This window comes from Benincasa hispida, chromosome 5 (assembly GCF_009727055.1).
Source record: "Benincasa hispida cultivar B227 chromosome 5, ASM972705v1, whole genome shotgun sequence".
NCBI classification, from domain to species: domain Eukaryota; kingdom Viridiplantae; phylum Streptophyta; class Magnoliopsida; order Cucurbitales; family Cucurbitaceae; genus Benincasa; species Benincasa hispida.
Genome location: NC_052353.1, coordinates 28,460,318 through 28,480,870, shown reverse-complemented (window position 1 = coordinate 28,480,870; position 20,553 = coordinate 28,460,318). Strand labels below are relative to the sequence as shown.

Below are 20,553 nucleotides of genomic sequence, written 5' to 3'. Positions count from 1 at the left end.
GAATCAATACTATTCATGTTTTGAGAACGCCTCCTACTATCTGTTCTGGCATTATAAGTATCATCCACCCATTCCATATGGCGATGCAATAAAAAATCTCCTTAGCTTCATTATATGACTTATACATTATGCCGCCAGCTACGGCTGCATCAGCTGCCATATGGGCAGCTCTATTTAGCCCCCCGTAAAAATTTTCCATTTGAACAGTTAAAGGTATTCTATGGTTAGGATAATTCTTGAACAATCCCTTGAATCTTTCCCATGCAGCACTAAAGGTCTCAAATTCTCCTTGTTCAAAGTTCATAATCTCGCTACGCTTCCTTGCGTTAGTGATGGAAGGGAGGTACTTTTACATGAACTTTTCCACTAGCTGTTCCCACGTTGTTATCTCGCCAGGTTCCAAGGATCTTGCCCATTGTTTGGCATCATCACGGAGAGAGAAGGGGAATATGGACAGTTTGATGGCCTCCGGTGTGATTCCAGGAATAAAAAATGAGTTGCATGTTTCTACGAAGCGTTTCATATGAGCATGTGGATCTTGGCTACAAGCGCCTCCAAATTGACCTATTGTTTAAATCATCTAGAGCATTACGGACTTCATCTCAAATATCGTCCCTTCAGGTGTTGGATATATATGATCCTTGGCAAAAAGTCATACAACACAGGCGATGTGGATGCATACTGTTATCTGCCATTAGGATCAGGTTTTGGACAGCATTGGCTAATTGTTGCGCTAAGTTCTAGTTTACCTGATCATCCGCCATTTTTTGTTGTTGTCTTCGTTGTTTCCTTAACCATCGATGATGATTAGATTAGTTCCTTCATCTAAAGGTCTTTTCAACTTCGGGGACGTATAGAAGCTTAGGAGTGTTTTCCCTACTCATAAAACGTTTACAAGTTTAGGATTAACTTGTAATACTCCTTCAGTTGCAAGTTTTTCTACAAGAGACACAAAACCAAAATTATGGTTAGCCTTGTTGCGAAAATCCCCAACAGCGACACCAAAAACTTGTTTGTTCTTTGTGATTTGTGTTTAAAAGTGTATATAAGTAAAGGTGAAAAGCAAGATTTTGTTGAATGAAGATGAATGATGAATCACTTCTCTAGGTGAGAAGATTAGATGATTCATTACACTTTCTATAATACATACAAGCTTTTCCTAAATCAAATCCAAGTATAAATCTAACTTAGGTTCCTGGTAAGTCCAGGGTCGAACACAGGGTTTTTATGACAGACTAAACGAGACCTTGCATTGCTTCAGCTGCAGAAAGATCCTAGATAAATGCGGGGAGGTTTATCTACACTAATCTTAATGCATGTATGCAAGACTACATAAGAGTTCAAGTGAAACAAAGGGATTTATGAATGAATGGTGCTAAACGCTAAGGGTATGTGTTGATTCCATGTAAGATGAACACGTGTGTGAAGTTGTATGGATGAAATGAAGATGATAGGAATGCTTGTTTACAAACCAAATGTATGTAAATGCGTTAGGTTTCTTTTCCTCTAATCATATTATTCAACATTTCTCAATGCAAATGCCACATATGCTCTTATTTATAGGGTGCATGCATTGGTCATAAGTATTTTTATCTCTAAATCCACTATGGATTCTGAATCAATGTGTTTCTAGCTATCATATTCTCTCTAATAGTTTTAATTGAGTTATAACTTCAACTAGATGATCAAGATGATTGAAGCTTGGAAATGAAGCATGCAACAAGTCATAAACGTATCGATCACATACAATAGAATGTAAATAGAGAGACAAAAGTGGATGGATCAAATGTAGGATTGAATTTTAAAAATCGAAATTTTCTTTACAACAATCACACATAATCGCATGAAATGGAAAGCGGATATGAAGTGAAAGAAAAGGAAATCAATCTCTTGTCCTCTTTGGCTTGATTCAAACGCATGTGCAACTAACTTGGTGAAGAAATGAAGAAGAATTATCTCTCGAGTTTGGTCTTCAACAATCCTCTTTGATCAACAATGATAATGGTTCTTTTCCTCATATCTTCTTCTTGCAATAGCAGAGCAACTATGATCTAAGTTCTATGGTCTCTCTAAGAATGGTCTCTCTTCTTTGGCTGTAAGTCTTCTTATTTATAGTCTTTTTTCTCAGCAACTTGTGATAAGACAGCATTAATTTCCATGTCCTGGTCAACCACCTGCCAGTTTAGATGCTTTTTAGACGCCAACAATCAGATACACATACTTGCAAGTGGTGATTTGACAGAAACAACACGAACCAATATATCTTCTCTGCATTGGACAACTTCGGACGCATGCCTTTCCGTTAGCTTAGCTTGCAACATTTAGCGAATTTTCTTGAAATCTTGTAATAATATGCGTTAGTTAAGCAATTTTACCAAGAGATATGCTTTTGTAAGGGCTAGTGGTGTTTGAAGAATTCTATGTGTTTTTCCTTAAGATAAATGTGTTTTTATCATTAAGAATCCTAATCGTTCCAACTTTTAAGAGACAATAACTTGTATTTCTACAAGTTATCAAGGGACCAGTAGAAGGAGAGCCAAATGTTGTCCATTCCAAAAAGTTCTCAAAGGTTCATCCTCTGAAACTAAGTCTGTTCATTCAATTTCTAGTACAAAGAAGATCTAGAAAAAGAAAGGAGGGAGGAGGAAGGCTCCCACTACTGGCAAAGGTAAGGGCAAAGCCAAGGCTGACGAAGGCAAATGCTTCCACTGTAATGTGGATGATCACTAGAAATGCATTTGCCTTAAATACCTTGCTGAGAAGAAGAAAGAGATGGAAGGTAAATATGATTTACTAGTCCTGGAAACTTGTTTAGTGGAAAATGATCATGATGACTAAATACTTGATTCATGAGCCACTAACCATGTTTATTTTTCATTATAGGGAATTAGTTTCTTCCAGTAGCTAGAAAAGGGTGAAATGATGCTCAAGGTTGAAATGGGAGATGCCATTTCAGCTCGTGCAATTGGAGCTGCTAAATTGTCTTTTGGAAATAGATTTTTGTTTTTGGAAAACTTATACATTGTTCCAAAAATGACGAGGAACCTTGTTTTATAAGGAACCCTAAGGTCCACTATGGAAACGGGGATTGATCCTAAAATTTTATTTTCACAGAACAAAAAATTTACATAACACAAATATGCAAACTGAAATTTTATAGCATGCTAGAGAGAGGAAAAAGAAATTAGGGTTTTAAGAAAGACTTGCCCTTGAAGTTATCACAACCTTCACAAAATTCTTTTCTTCAAAACGATCATCAACAATTTGTACAATCACAAATACCCAAAAGTGACTCCACCAATTAGAGCCTTATGCATTCTCTTTTGGGTAGAGAATCCTAAGGAGGTGTGGGCTCTAAGATTTTTTAACAGAGAGAGATTGAGAGGAGAATAGAGTGACTGAGAGAAGAATTTCAGAAATATCACAAAAAAACCAGAGAAGGCCTCTGTCACAAGTCTTCTGTGAAGAAGATCATCACCCCCAACTGCCCCACTCACTACGTGAGATTAAGAGATAATTATGGGGAGAGAAGTTATTTCCCTCCCTTTAATTTTAGAATTAGAATTAGAATTAATTAATTATAATTTAAATATGTATATATATAACTATATGTTATATCATATATAACACATAACTTATAGTTTAATATTGTATCAAATACAATATAACCTATAGTTTTAGTTCTCTCATTAATATATGATATTTAATATAAATCCCATTTATACTAAATTTAATTATATGAATCCAGTTCATATAATTAATATTTGAATCATATTCAAATATTTATTTCCTCTCAAATAAACTTTATATAATGTATCAAATACAGTATATTAATTAAATCATATATAATTAAGTTAAATTAATTATATCACATATAACTAATTCCCTCAGTTAATTTGAATAATTCAAATTAATCCAAAATTGATTCTCATAAATCCCTGTTGAGCTACATAGGGGACCTTATGGATTTTGATTGAAGCTCCAATGGTACTTGAATAATTAATTAAACTCCTTTAATTAAATTATTCAACATCCATTAACTGTCAATCACTCTAATAAAGACTGACAGCTACACTCTTCGTACTATAGATATATTTCTGTGTCCATTGGATATAACCAGTCAACAGTGCGATGACCTTTCAAAATTGCTCGTAAGTACAGTTGGGTGAAAATTACTGTTTTGCCCATATAGTTACATCTAACTCCTTAAGTACCATTGATCCTTCTAACGAACAATAAGTCATAGTCCAATTATAACTAAACCCCTTTCGGGCCAAAGTAGGGTGTGGCACCACTTTTTCAAGCCCCAGAATCAGCCATTAAGGGAGCAATTATCTACTTACACCTACATTACGGAATGAGTGATTTCCATCTTATGTAGTTGTGTTCCCAGCTCCCCAATCACACGAATCCCGAAAATGGTAGGCTTATTGAGTTGGTGATTTGGCCATTCTCACCCATACAAATCAAAGGACCACCTTCGTAGCAGGAGTTCATAACTCACTCAAGATTTAGATCATGTCACTTATTCATCCTGATGAAATGTAAGTCTCCATTATTAACGACGTTATATGATGAGACTATTCATTTCGTGGTATGGTCTTATACAAACTCCTTTATATAGAATATCTCCCCTCACATGTCTCCACATCAATGATCAGGATCAGATCATTTGTAGCACTTTATAACGATTGTAACATCTACAAAGTAGGCGGTATTTATAGTGTCATCATTATAAGGTACCCAATCTTATCCATCTACTTAAACATGATCCACCTGTATGTTTCTGCATACATATTTAAGCTACAAAAAATAACCTTGGATGCTAGTTTATTGGTTTGTGGGTTAATGGTACTAAATGTCAAATTAAATAAATAAAATTGTCTATACATTACAATTACAAACTACAGAATCCACGAGATTTAGGGCATCAACCCCAACAATCTCCCACTTCTCCTAAAACTAATGAGGTGTACAATATAAAAGTCATACTAATATAAAAGTACACATAAAACAGTAAACTAGGGCATAATATGCGCCCAGTACAAAATCTCCCACTTACCCTAGACTAGATGTGACCTATCCCGTACACCCATACTTTTTAGGTGACCCTCAAACACCTTAGTCGCGAGAGCCTTTGTAAATGGATCAACAACGTTGTGCTCCAAAGCTATCTATGTGACGATCACGTCTTCTCGATGCAAAATCATTCGGATGAGATGATACTTTCACTCTATGTGCTTCCCGTGCTTGATTCCTAGATCTCGGGAATTAGCCACAGTACTACTATTATCACAATAAAGGGTAATGGGATTAGACATATCTGGAACCACTTCCAAATCAGTCAGGAATTTCTTGAGCCACACAACTTCCTTAGCAACTTCACAAGTCGCTACGTACTCAGCTTACGTAGTGGAGTCAGCAATGTACCCTTGCTTGGTGCTTCTCTAGACTACTGCCCCTCCATTAAGAGTAAACATTAATTCTGATGTGGATTTCCTAGAATCCTTATCAATTTGAAAATCAAAGTTCGTTATCCTGTAAAGATCAGATCTTTAGAACCATACGTAAGCATGTAGTCTCTTGTTCTACATACATACTTTAGGGTGTTCTTAATGACGGTCTAGTGATCAAATCCTTGATTAGATTGATATCTACTGACTATCCCCACCGCATAGCAAATATCGAGTCCAGTACATAATATTGCATACATCAGGAAACCAACAGCTGATACATAGGTGATCCATCTCATTTCCTTAAATTCTTGAGGTGTCCTAGAACACTGTTCCTTAGACAAAATAACTCCATGCTTGAAAGGGAGTAAACCCCGCTTGGAGTTATGCATCAAAAACTTGACAAGTATCTTGTCAATGTATGATGCTTGAGACAGGGTTAGTGATTTGTTCTTTCAATCTATAAAGATCTGAATGCCTAGAACAAACTGCGCCTCTCATCAATCTTTCAATTGGAATTGGGTCGCTAGCCAACTTTTAATTTCAATCAGCAGACCTACTTTATTTTAAATGAGTAGGATTTCGTCTACATACAACACTTAAAAAGCTACTAAAGTGTTGATGATTCTCTTGTAAACAAAAGGCTCATCAATATTTTGATCAAAGCCATAAGATCTGACCGCAATATCAAATATTATATTCCAAGATCGAGAACCTTGCTACAATCCCTAAATGGACTGATTAAGCTTGCAAACCTTTTGCTTTTGACCTTGAGCCATGAATCCCTCAGGCTGCTCCATACAAATGGCCTCCTCAAGATTGCCATTCAGAAAAGAAGTCTTGACGTCAATTGCCAAATCTCATAGTCATAATATGAGGCAATGGACGGGATGATCCGGATAGACTTCAATACGACAACAGGTGAGAAAGTCTCCTCATAGTCGACTTCCACAACTTGGATATAACCCTTTACCACAAGTCTAGACTTGAAGGTTTGCACTTTCCCATTAGCACCCCATTTTTTCTTGTAGATACATTTGCAACCTATACGTTTTACCACATCATGTTGATCTATAAGATCCCAAACTAAATTGAAGTATGTAGAATCCATTTTGAGATCCATAGCTTTGATCCACTCATCTTTGTCAACATCCTTCATTTCCTTCTTATAGGATAATAGATCCTCAACATCTCCATCGACTATAATAGCTAAGGTTTTTGTTAAACCCATATAACGAACAGGCGGGTCTGCAACCCTCCCACTACGTCGAGGCTTCCTCAACACTTGAGGTGGATTTGGCCTACTAAATGATCCAACTTCAACAACTCTTGTTGAGGTATTGGGTTCTTCAATAACTCTTTTTGAAGGTTCAATAGTTTCGTTGGAAAGTTCACTCAACAAAATTTGTTGTGGCATTTATGATCTTTTATGTGGTCCTCTTCTAAAAAGGTAGCATTTATCGACACAAACACCTTATTATGCTTAGGATCATAAAAGTAACCACCTCTCATTCCTTTAGGGTAACCTACAAATAGGCACAATTTTGAACGAGGTTCCAATTTCTTAGGATTTGTCTCAAGCACATGTGCTAGGCAACCCTAGATCCTGAAATGGCATAAACTACCTTTACGAACATTCCATAATTCCAAAGGTGTTCTAGTAACACTTTTGGATAGAACGCAGTTCAAAATGTAAGTTGTAGTTTGTACTGCGTAACCCCAAAACGAGCCGGGTAAGGAACCATAACTCATCATAAACTGAACCATGTCCAACAGGGTTCTATTTCACCTTTATGTTACACCATTCTACTGAGGTGTACAATGTGCCAAGAATTGAAATACAATTTCATGTTCTATCAAATAATCTTGGAATTTTAGATCAAAATACTCTCCACCTCGATCAAAATCGATTTTTTTTAATAGTTTTATTTAATGTTTTCAACTCTAGCCTTATAATCCTTGAACTTTTCAAGGGCTTCAGACTTATGTTGCATTAAATAAACATACCCATATCTAGAATAATCATCAGTAAAAGTGATGAAATATTCAAACTCTTCTCTTGTCTTAACATTCATCGAATCACAAAGGTCTAAATGTACAAGTTCTAAGGATTCTTTGGCCTTGTGACATTTTCCAGTAAAAGATCGTTTAGTCATTTTGCCTTCAAGGCATGACTCACACACAGGTAAAAAATTTTATTCTAACTCACATAGAAGTCCATTCTTGATCAGTCTCTCAATCCTATTAAGATTTATATGTTATAATCTTAAGTACCAAAGATGGACATTTTTCTTAGGAGAAATTTTAAGTATTTTATTTTGAGTTATTGCAGTTTTAAACATTTCAGTGTTCGGGATTGCTTTGGTTGCTAACAGTTTTAGCACATATAAATTATCTTCCAGCTTAGCAGAACAAAGTTCTATACCATTCTTAGAAATAAACACCTTATTCATAGGAAAATGTACATAATATTTTTGTTCAATCACACACTTTACAGAAATTAAGTTTCTCTTTAAATCAAGAACAACAAATACATTTTCTAATAAAATAGATCTATTTTGTAAAGTATGCTGGAGTCCTTCCACTGCCACAGCTGAGATGACTTGCCTAGTTCGAACACGCATCGTCATCTCCCCAACCTCCAGTTGCCGCTCGGAACTAATTCCCTCAAATGGAAAACAAATATGGTTAGTGGTACCTGAATTTATTATCTAAGCTGAATCATCATTCTCTACTAAACAAGTTTCCAAAACAAGTAAATCACATTTACCTTACTTGACATTCTTCTTTTCTACCAAGTATTTGGGACAATTTCTCTTCCAGTGTCCTTCATAGTTGCAATGGAAATAGATTTCTTTTGCAGCCTTGGCCTTCTTACCTTTTTGGGAAACAACTGGTGGGTTAGCTTTTCCCTTTCAACCTTTCTTCTTCTTCCACTTTTCGGTGCCGGAAGAAGAAGGCACAAACTTAGTTCTATAGGTCAAACCTCTGTAAAACTTCTTAGAGGATGAAGCAAAATTTGCCTCACCCTTTTGTTCCTTAGATTTCATCAAGGATTAGAATGTTTGTAGCTCGCTGAGCAAGGTAGTCAAGTTGTAGCCAATCCTGTTCATAACAACATTGCTATGGAACTGCAAGAAACTTTTAGGTAAAGATTCCAGTATGAAGCTAACCTGACTGGTTTCATCGATGACAGACACATTCATCTCCCCACATTGAAGTGTACCATCACGTTGAGAACATGTTCTCTAACAGATGCCCCTTCTTACATATGGGCATTGAAGATCTTTTTTAGAGCGTCATGTCTAAGTTATATGGACGGTTGTTCGAACATTTCCCACAGGGATTACATGATCTCACGGGTAGTGATCATGGGCTCATGCTTCTTGGCCATGACTTCCAAAAAGCTTGCCAAGATATACGTTCAATCCTTCTCATTTTCCTGTATCCAACGCTCATATGCCTCCAAAACATTTTGAGGAGCATTTTTAGCAGTAACAGGAGACCAGTCCTCCACTAGAACAAATCTTAGGTCATCAATGATCAATATTGTGTTGATTGTATTTTTCTATGTAGTGTAATTTTCACTAGTAAGTTTGTTGTGGCGAGTAAGTTTAGTGTTGCGAAAGTCATAATGAATTTGCTGAAACATACAATTTATTTAAATTAGTATTCAAACATTACCATTTGAAAAACCAATCAAATTTAACAAAGTAATATAATGCACCCTATGTGACATATATTTTGCAATAATGTTTCAGCGAGGCAGGGTAAAATCCGCCATAGGGTGATCAAGTACCCCTTCATTGAAATGAGACCATCTCAACAAATATACAGAACAACTCCTTGTTACTGTAAATATCAGTCACCATTGTTCAATCGAAAAACTATTAACTTGCTTAACATTTTCTTGTAAGTGTAACCCCTCATTTTAGATTCTAGAGTTTTACCCTAATGAGTCAACCGAAGGAAAAAATCAATTGGTGCAAAAGTTAAAGCAATCCTATCCATTTTTGGAGTTTGAGTAAAAAGTCATGCAAATGTCATCCATAGGGGGACACAAGAAAAGGTGCCTCGAGGCTAAGCATGAAAATTTACTACATACTAATGAGAAACACCATGGGATGTGTTGACACACATCCCGCTCCCACTTACTATAAATACTCTCTCCATTCACCTTAGTATTGACCTATACAAACACCACTTGTAGGGAGACACAAGCAAAGGTGCTTTGAGGCCGAGTATAAATCTCACGATGTGAACTTATAGGGAGATACGTGAAAAAGGAGAAATGAAATACCACATTTTCCTCCCACTTAGTGTTTTGCCTAGGGTTAATTTAACTTAGAAAAATACGACTAATTATTTTACTAAGTGGTTGTTTAAATTTTCCCAAAAGTAACACTTACTTTGGATAGTTAAACAATTTTGATTAATGTTCATTAAAAGGTTTAATAAACTTTAATCAACAATTGCATGCTTGTAGCAAATCTATCCAATTCGCCTTTCTAGGTCAGTTCCTAGGTTGGGGTGTTCCATTACTATCAACTTAAATACCCCAGCCTAGAGAGAACTAGCCTTAGACAAAATGTCCCTTATAGATACATTTTCTACAAATTTAATCTTTTAACTAAAATCAATTTAATCCTATTAAACTGATTAAAAGATTAAACTTATTTCTAATCTCATTAGAAATGTGATCTTAGGTCTATGTGAATCATGTTCTAAAACTATTTTAAAAAATGATTTTAACTTAAGGTTTGATTTTGAATTATTGATTTTAATTTCTAATTTCATTTAATTATAACCTATATAAAAGAAATGAAATAAATTAAAATCAATTATTACATGTGAAAGCATGTTTAGGTAAATTATAACAATTATAAAGTAACCTAAAGTAGTGAACATACTTCATGCAATTCCATTTCATTACTTAACATACATAACGTTTATATACTAAAGTAATGAAATAATTAATAACATAAATTCATCCATACATTTAAACTATATATTAACTCTTATAAAATAAATGATGCATGACTATGTTATTAATGCATAAAAACATATATTATAACACTTATATTATATGATACATGAGCATGCTATAAAATTAAATTATGCAACTATATATATAAAATTTATAATATAAATGATGCATGAATAATGAATAACCTATGGTGGGATTTTACTATATGACATACACTATGACATATAATTATATAAATTAAACTATACATCATATACATAATTTAAAAAATTATTGGACTATGATTGGACTTCTAAACAATTAATTAAATTAGTATAATATTTATATTAATTTTATAAATTAAAAACAACTAAGTATTACAAATTAATAGCTTAATCAGTTCAAAACAAGTAAACTAGACCTTAGACTGCACGAACCAGATCGCCCAACACCTAAACCGCCTTCGAACCACTCGAACCAAGCGAACCAGACGCAAACCAGCGAACCAGACGATCAATTCTTTTCGTCTTGAAGCGTTTGCAATGCTACAGAAAGAACATTTTGTTCTGCCCTTCGCAACGTTGCAACACTACAGTACAGTAGCCACTATACAGTTGCGAATTCCTTCGATTTTACTCCAATTTTGGCATCGTTTTCTGTAGAAAAACACCGAAACAAACACGAACGACTCAAGACATTCAAATTGTAGACTCTATAGCTTTAATTGTGTCCAAAACATCCGGCCCTTACAAATCAAAATTTGTAATAATAAAGCAGTAAAACTAAAATTCAGGCCAGACACATCCAAAGATTGCAACACATTCAACATCCCTTCATCATATGAAAAAATACATAATGCAACCCATAAATTCTGTAAAATAAATTTTAGAACAATAAAATTTGGGACCAAAACCTGTCTCTCATACCCATTGAAGGAACCCTAAGGTCCACTGTAAAAATGGTTATCGGTCCCAAAATTTTATTTTCACATAATAGAAAATTTATAAAACATAAATATGCAAATTACAGAAATTTTACAGCATGCTAGAGAGCGAAAAAAGAAATTAAGGTTTCAAGAAAGACTTACCATTGAATAATTCACAGCCTTCACAAAATTTCTTTCTCCCAAACGATCAAGAACAATTTGTACAATCACGAATACCCAAAGGTGACACCACCAATTGGAGTCTTTTGTATTCTCTTTTGGGTAGAGAATCCTCCAGAGCTGTGGGCTCCAAAATTTTGGAGTAGAGAGAGATTGAGAGGAGAAGAGAGTGATTGGGAGAAAAATTTTAGAGAGATCACAAAAAACCAAAGAAGGCCTCTGTCACAAGTCTTCTATGAAAAATATTATCACCCCTAACTGTCCCACTCACTATTGAGATTAAGAGAGAATTAAGGGGACGAATGTTATTTTCCTCCCTTTAATTTTTAAATTAACATTAAAATTAATTAATTTTAATTTAAATATGTATATATATAACTATATGTTATATCATATATAACACATAACCGTATAGTATTGTATCAAATACAATATAACCTATAGTTTTAATTCTCTCATTAATGCATGGTATTTAATATAAATTCCATTTATACTAAATTTAATTATATGAATCCAATTCACATAATTAATATTTGAATCATATTCAAATATTTATTTCCTCTAAAATAAACTTTATATAATATATCAAACACATTATCTTAATTATATCATATATAATTAAGTTAAATTATTTATATCACATATAATTAATTTCCTCAATTAATTTGAACAATTCATATTAATCCAAATTTGATTATCATAAATCCCTGTTGAGCTACAGAAAGGGATCTCATGAATCTTTAGATTGAAGTTTCAATGGTACCCGAATAATTAATTAAAGTTTCAATGGTACCAACAATCTGACACTCTCACCCATACAAATCAAAGTACCGCCTTCATAGGCAGGAGTTCACAACTCACTTAGAATTCAGGTCATGTCACCTATGGTCATCCTGGTGAAATGTAAGTCTCCATTATTAACGACATTATATAATGAGACTATTAATTGAATAAAACTGGACCGCGAAATAGTAACCGCTAGATGTAACACCGTTGACTAGTTGGGTTTCTATTTCAATGATGACCTAAGCGACTTAGTCTTAATCTTGAGTATATTATGAACTCCTATTCACGAGAGATTGTCCTTTGATTTGCATGTGTGAGGGTGGCCAGATCACCGACCAAATATGCCTACCATTTTAGGAACAAGACTAAGTGGGGAGCTAAGAACATAATAATACAATATGAAATTCACTTCTTCCTTCCTTAACGGTAAGTAGATGAGTGTTCCCTTAAGTGGTATCTCCAGGACTTGAACAAAGGCCCTACCTTCTCATTGGCCCGAGAGGGGTTTCTGTTTATTGGTTGGACCATAAATAGGTTGTTCATTAGAGAAGTACTAGTACTTAAGGAGCTAGAGGAACCCAAGGGTAAAACGGTAATTTGACCCAATTGGAATTACGAACACTTGTGAAGGACTAACTTGTTGGTATTAGTCTATATCCGTGGACAACACGTAAAATTTTTTAAAATATATATATTCTATCTAAACTAATATATCTTTTAATTTTCCTTGAAGGTTTTATAGTCTTTTTAGTGTACCAAGAACAAGAATCAAACTTATGATATCATGAATATATGAAATACTAGCCTTAAATGAAAATATGCATATTAGGAAAGTATAAATTTAAAATGGAGATGAAGAAGAGAAAACAAATTAGTAACATAAATTCGAAGCTAACGATGGAGAAGAAGAAAAGAAGGCGAATTAGTAACATAAATTCGGAGCTTCCAGATAGTGTAATTGAGGTAATATTATTGAAAGTCCCCTTCTTCAATTTGCCGACTTGCAGGCTGGTGTGTAAAAAATGGAACTTTCTGGTTTTAAGTTGTAAGTTTGATTCTGGAAGTGCAATCCCAATTTCCAACAACCTCTTGTTTGCTCATATTTTTCCGTATCGCAATCTCTGTTGTGTGGACTTGGATCCTAAACATTTGGAAGGGATCAGTAGTGTTGCCTCATTTAAGTTTCATCGTAAATTCTCCTCTCTGCCATTCAAAATACAAGACCATGTTGTTTACTTCAATGGAGGCCTCTATTTTCTTGTATCTTCCCTGCCTCAGACAATTTCCATTTACCGTTTCGATACAGAACACGACACAATTCAAAAAATTCCTTCTCCCCAAGTTGATGGCGGTTCTTGTTTCATTGGAGTCTTTAACGCCACCCTCTTATCTTACGCTTTGGGTTGATTTCCATGAGTACCATGTCTGGAAGATGGAACAACATTAAAATTCTTCTTCTTCCTCCTTGTGGATTTGAGCATTTGTTCTTCTCATTCCACCTCAACTAGTGCATCTTCATGTAGAACAGCCTATAGGATCATTTCACCTCCAACTCATCAAAGCTTGTGAAGATGACAAAATCTTGTGTCTTCATGCTGGACTCGACTTACTGTTGTACGATTCCAACTCTCAAACTTTGGTGGTACTCACTGGTCCTGGAATCTCAATTGCCATCCTTTTTTTTGCTCATCCTCAGAGAGCTGTGCATCCTCTGAGGTATACCTTCGTGGTTTTCCAGTTGCTTGTTGTGAATGAAAATTCTTTAATTTTTTACAAATGAATTGTACTTTAGTTGTGGTTATCACACTTAATATTTACCTTCTTGGTTTTCCAGTTCCTGAGCATTTTCTCTATCTCCAACCTTGCTCTCTTGAAAACCTTGTACCTGGAAACCTGAGTTGAAGAATATTCCAAAACCCTTTCGAATCTAGTCAACACACACATAGGTATCAATTCTCTTTGTACTTGGTTGAACTAAATATTTCGTGTACTAACTTAGTCGTTGGAATATGTATTAGCTTGACTCAACACCACATCGATGTAAGTACTCTTGTGCATGTTAGCTCTAGTAACGTGTTCAGACTAAAGGAATTGGCTCTGGCTGGAGGAGCGAGTAAAGTATGTGTGTGAGTTTTCTGCACCAAGATGACTATATTCTAAAGATAAATTTTCTTTTCTTGTTTGCAAACTGGAGAAAAAAGTTAATATATGTTCTCAGCCTAAGAGAGGACACAAAGTTAAACTCTTCATACCTCTTCAACTCAAAATAATGATAATGATAATGATAATAAAGTCATTTTGGAAGTGAATAAATGAGTGACTTAAGAATTATGGGAATTATACATTTTGACAACTTGAATTTAAATGGTTAAAGTATTATGAAGCAAATCTGTACACCATTTTTCCTCCCAGACTTTTCCAATACAATAGGCATTTATGTCTTCAACATGTCCCTATTTTATGTATATCTCTGTGTATACTATATGTATAGTATACAGAAGATCTAGCTCAAGTAGGTGTTACAAACAACCATATTTTGATTTTAGTGCCTTCTACTTATATGTATAAGCCATGGTTATATTATCAAGTTTTGTCTATAAACTTTTAAAACTTTTCTAATAAATTTTTAAACTTTCAATTTTTTGTCCAATGTATCTCGAAATTTTCAATTACATACTTAAAAGATCAGCCTATTCAACAATTTTTCAAATTAACATATTAGACATAAATTTTCTATTTTATATCTTATAGTTAAGTCAATTAATTTTTTAAAAATTTGATTATGTTAGAGATTTATTAGACATGAAGTTAAAACCTCCAATCTCAAGGAAGGAGGAGTACATGTCAATTACTGCAAAGTTATGTTCATTCATATTTGGATTTTGATTTTCACCGTACCAAGATTGATATATTATATTATTATAAGTTCTTAGCACATTAGTTAGAGTCCTAGTTTTGATCATTGCTCTCACATAATTAGCAAGAAGTAAGGTCATTAGTAAGATGATGTAAGTTAGGATTGTGTGAGATACATATATGTATATATTTTGGAAACTTAGGATCGTGTGATATTAACTTCAATTTTCTATTGAGGGACTCTTATCTTATAACTATATTTTGACCTTATAATTTGTCTCCTCTAGCATTGTAGATATATATTTTAATGTATTATTTCAATATGTAATAGAAGATGACAATGTGTAAGCCGCTCAACCATAACATTTTTGACCAATTACTTTGAAAGTTTCTCTTGTATGGTAATGATGTTGATCAAACCTTCTTTTTTTCCTTTTTCGAAGAAAAATGCTTAGGTGCATCTTGAACTACACTTATCTTTGCGCAAGCCATCAAATTATCCAATCAATGTTTACCACGTAGTAAATTACTTTTGTTTGTTAAAAAAAATAATAATTTGAACTTCTTTTTACTACATAATTGAGAGTGAGAGAGATGTAGGAAGATGGGTGTGATCATGTACTACTTTTTTTCTCAAACTCTAAACATTTAAATGATATATTTCGTAATCAAATAACATTTAACAATACCGTATTGTGGAATGTTACTCGTCCATATGAGTTTTGTATTATTAAATAACCATGCTTACTTGCTTAGCAAGCATAAATGTCAACATTGTGCTTAGCTTAGAATGATAACTTGTTAACAAACCATACATATCAACACTCTATATATCTAGTTTATTTAATTCATAAGACTCAATAATTTTTTTCTAATACAAGATGTGTATTAAAAATTTAGGTCCTCCATCTTTTTAATTGTCAATTCATACTGATTTTTATCTCAAATGTGCTCTCACCTCCACAATTGTAATTGTAGGACTAAAAAATAGAGTTGATTCTAATTGTGCTTCCATTACTATGCCAAGTTATTCTCTGTATAACATATTTTTGCTTTATACTTTTTATGAAAACAGAATAAATTAAATAATTACCAACAACCCTTCTTTTATACAAAGGGAAACAAAAAATAATTATGAAACATCTCCATCTTTTTTAGACAATTACAATTAGTACCATTTTTAGGAATAACAACTAAGTGTATAACATCATTTTTAAAAAATACAAATATAGCCAAGTCTATCAACGATAGACTTCTATCGTTAATAGACTTTTACTAGTGATATGGTCTATCACTGATAGACTCTGGCCAATAATATGGTTTATCACTGATAGATAATTTAAATTTGGTCATATTTATAATTTTTTTGACATTATGTTGTGCTAATACTTTGGGTCTAATGTGTATATTTACAATTGTCCCCTTTTTTTAAGTAGAAAACAAAAAATTGTTACCCATCACATATATCTTTAATTTGTTTGTTAAAATTAAATGGAGGAACATTTGATAATCATTTAGTTTTTTATTTTGAAAATTAAAGTTAAAAACACTATTTATATTTATTGGTTTCATTGTTTTGTTAAACTGTTATAGGAACTTGATCATTTTTAAAATTTGACTAAAAATTTAAATATTTAAAAGATGGTAAAGATACAATGACAAAACAAGCATAATTTTTTTTTTTTTAAAAAAAAAATCAAATAGTTATCATACGATGCCTTGAATAACCTATTAAACAAAACCTTAATATAAAACTTAAAAGTTCATAAAATGACTTTTCACTCCAATCTTTTTTAGATTGTAATAGTAATCTTGAATCTCCTTTTCTTTTATTGAATGTAAAATGAAAATATATTTACATGGAAACAACCATATGCTAAATTTTTGGAGTCTTAGTATTAAAACATAACGTTACTTGCTAGTTGAATACCATAAATACTAAATTCATCATCAACATATATAACAGTACATTTAAGTTTTTTTTAGTAGAGTTCAATGTTAGTTAACCACACACAAAATTGAACCAGAAGCCCTAAAAACCCTAAACTCACCTCATACAAGAAGAAGAAGTCTCCTAATTCGCAGCACACCGATGCCTCTTGAGTGGCCAATAAGACTTGGGCTCTACTTAGATGGTCTCGGCTCCACCACCCATCAAATCGATCGCGAGCCATTCTCCAACCCAGAATGTCGGAGAGTCCTTCAAAATCTGGTCCCAGCTTCTGATTTATGTTCAAGCGGTGAGATCGCCAGAGAGCATGGAAAATTGTAATCATCTCCAAACCAACAAAACGAACCAAGTCTGAATTCAAGAGGCGTTGTAAATGGCACGATATCGACTAACTAGAACAGTAAACATCTATCTCGACAATATAAGTTCAATAGGACTGGTTGGTCATCTTCAAACTTAATATTCATACCTATTACGTGCGGAATCCATCCCACACCACTCGGTAAGTGATCTCCTCACTTAGACCAATCACGTGAGCCATTTTTTTCTTTGTTCATGGAGGAAGGATCGAGAATGAATAAAGGGATGAAGAAGAAATGGGAATGGAAATGGAGGGAAGACCTGTAAAATTACGATGTAGTCCCTCTCTCTTTTTTCTTTTCTTTTCTTTTTAATAACAAATTATAGACCCCTTTTATTTTTTTTTTCTTCCTCGTTTTAATTTCTAACCAATTCTCTAAAAAAATAAAATTCTAACCTCCGCACCCGCTTCTCTCTCACACGCGGCAATTCCACTCTTAAGGTCTATAAAAAACGTGGCCTTCAGCAGTTCAGAGACACATTACACTTCCTTCCATTTCTTCAATCAAAGGCTCTCCTCTACCTTTCTCTTCTGCTTTTCTTCCAACTTTCCGTTTTTCGAGCAGTCAGTAAGAAAGGGTGTGTATTTTAGTCGGTAACGGTGCATTTTCGATCGGATTTTTTTTTGGGATGTTTTATCCTTGGGGCGACGTGGCAGTATTCCTGACCTACTTGCACACTTGTGCAAAGCCGCAAAAAGTCTTAAAGAGAGCGAGCTCTGCGACTCAGTCTATAACAAGCTTTTGTTTTGTAAATTCTGTTCTTTGCTCGACCGCCTGGACCTGACCGTTTGCTGTTGTCCTGTTCGTTGTCTGAGGGTCTTCCCGCTTATAACAATTTTAAGACGTACTCTGCCACATCACTTATGGCTCTCACTAGCAACAACGACGTTATGACATCTGACCTCAACTGCCCATCTGGTTCGAATGAGCGAACATCAAACGGTGGAAGCAAAAGAGAAAAAGTTGCCAACACTTGTACCAGAGATAAGTCGATCGTCCCTCTAGAAGAACCAACTGAACAATAGATAAAAGAAGCTGTTGACTTAGAGGAGAAAGACTTTCTTTGTAAAAACTTTATTTTAAATGGTTTGACTGATGATCTGTATGACTACTACAACACAATGAAGATAGCGGGAGAGGTCTGGGATGCCCTGCAAAAGAAGTACAACACCAAGAAGGCCGGGTCGAAGAAATATGCTGTCAGCCATTATCTCAAGTTCCAGATGACGGGTGAGAAATCCGTGGAGGCCCAGTCCCATGAACTCGAGAAGATACTCATGAGATAATTACTGAAGGTATGCCTCTAGACGAACCATTCCAAGTTGTTGTTATTATTGATAAACTATCCCCTCTATGGTAGAATTTCAAGAACATTTTGAGGCATAAGACCAAAGAGTTCTCCTTGGAGAGTCTTACCACTCGGCTAAGGATTGAGGAGGAAGCCCAGAAGCAGGACCAGAGGGAAGAGGTGAATGTCGTACCTAGGAGACCTGTCTCTGCCATGGTAAAACCCGGCAAGAAATCAAAGAGGACAAAGAGGAAAGGTCAGAACCGTGACTCCAACAATCAGAACCAACAGAAAAAACAAAGACCCCCTTCAACAAACCTGGACACATGGCTAGAAACTATAGGAACAGACACCGTCTTACTAGTTCGACGAACCTGACAGAAGAATTGTTAGTCGCCATGATCACAGAAGTAAATGTGATCAGTGGTTGTGAAGGGTGGTGGATGGACACTGGCACTATGCGCCTTGTCTGTCACAACCTTAGTCTCTTTAAAACTTATACTGAAACTAAGGATAAGAATATTCTATTAGGGGATCACGACTCCACGAAAGTTGCTGGAACAAGCGAGGGGGAACTGAAGTTTACCTCTGGGAAGACCTTTACATTGAAGAAAGTCCTGCACACTCCAGAGATAAGAAAGAATTTTGTCCCAAGCTATCTCCTCAACAAATCCAGGTTTACTCAAACTATAGGGGTAGACTTATATATCCTTACCAAAAATGATGTATTCACAGGGAAAGGGTATGCAATTGAGAGAATGTTCAGATTAAATCTAGATCTTAATAAAATAAAATCTTCTGTGTATATGTTGTGTTCTATGAATGTTTGGCATGCCAGACTCTATCATGTGTATAAGAATTACTAACATGATTAGGCTTGAAATGATACCTAAGTTATCCTCGAATAAATTTAATAAATGCGAGTATTGTAGTCAGGTTAAAATTATTAAAAATCCGCATAAATCTATACTTAGGATTTTTTAGCCTCTAGATTTAATTCATTCTGATTTATGTGAATTTGATGGCATCTTGACTAGGAACAGTAAAAGATATTTCATTATTGAGTATCGTCCTCAGGAGATCATATGCCTAAATTTAGTTTCGTTATTCTAGATTTTGTTGATTGTATCTAAGGATTGGAAATAAGATGATGGTATGATTTTTAAAATAATAGAAAATAAAAGTAATACAAGGATTGAATCTCAAGGGTATTGATTATTTCTGAAGTAGAGAATCAGTTTAATAGAAAGATTAAAAGACTTCGTAGTGATAAGGGAACTGAGTACGACTCAGACAGTTTTAATGAGTTCTTTAACTCACATGGAATAATACATAAAAAAACTACATCTTACTCTCCTAAAATAAACGGAAAAGCTAAAAGAAAAAATAGAACTTTAGTTGAGCTTGTAGTTACTATTTTACTTAGTTCTCATGTCTTATTGATGGGGCGAAATCATTCTTACAGTATGTTATGTCCTAAATAAAATCCCAAAATCTAAAAACAAAACTACACCTTACGAAATTCTCAAGAATAAGCCTTATTTTGGAACATGGGGTTGTCTAGCCTTTGTAAGGATTCCATACTCGAAAAGGAGAAAGCTGGCTAATAGAGCTTATGAGTGTGTCTTTATAGGTTATGAATTAAATAGTAAAGCCTATAGGTTCTATGATCTAGTGAACCAAGTGGTCATTGAGTCAAATAATGTCGAATTCTTTGAATATAGACTTTCTTTTAAATCAAGGAATAGTGGGGGCTCGGGATCAAGTGGTCTAACCCAGTTAGAAA

General features: G+C 34.4%; 1 non-coding gene across 1 annotated transcript; it reads left to right on the top strand.

Annotated features, from left to right (window-relative positions):
- Window positions 1-215: 215 nt before the first annotated feature.
- On the top strand, window positions 216-319 carry LOC120078824. The gene has a single exon (XR_005482106.1). It is a non-coding gene; the product is annotated as a small nucleolar RNA R71 (small nucleolar RNA).
- The last annotated feature ends 20,234 nt before the right edge of the window (window positions 320-20,553 follow it).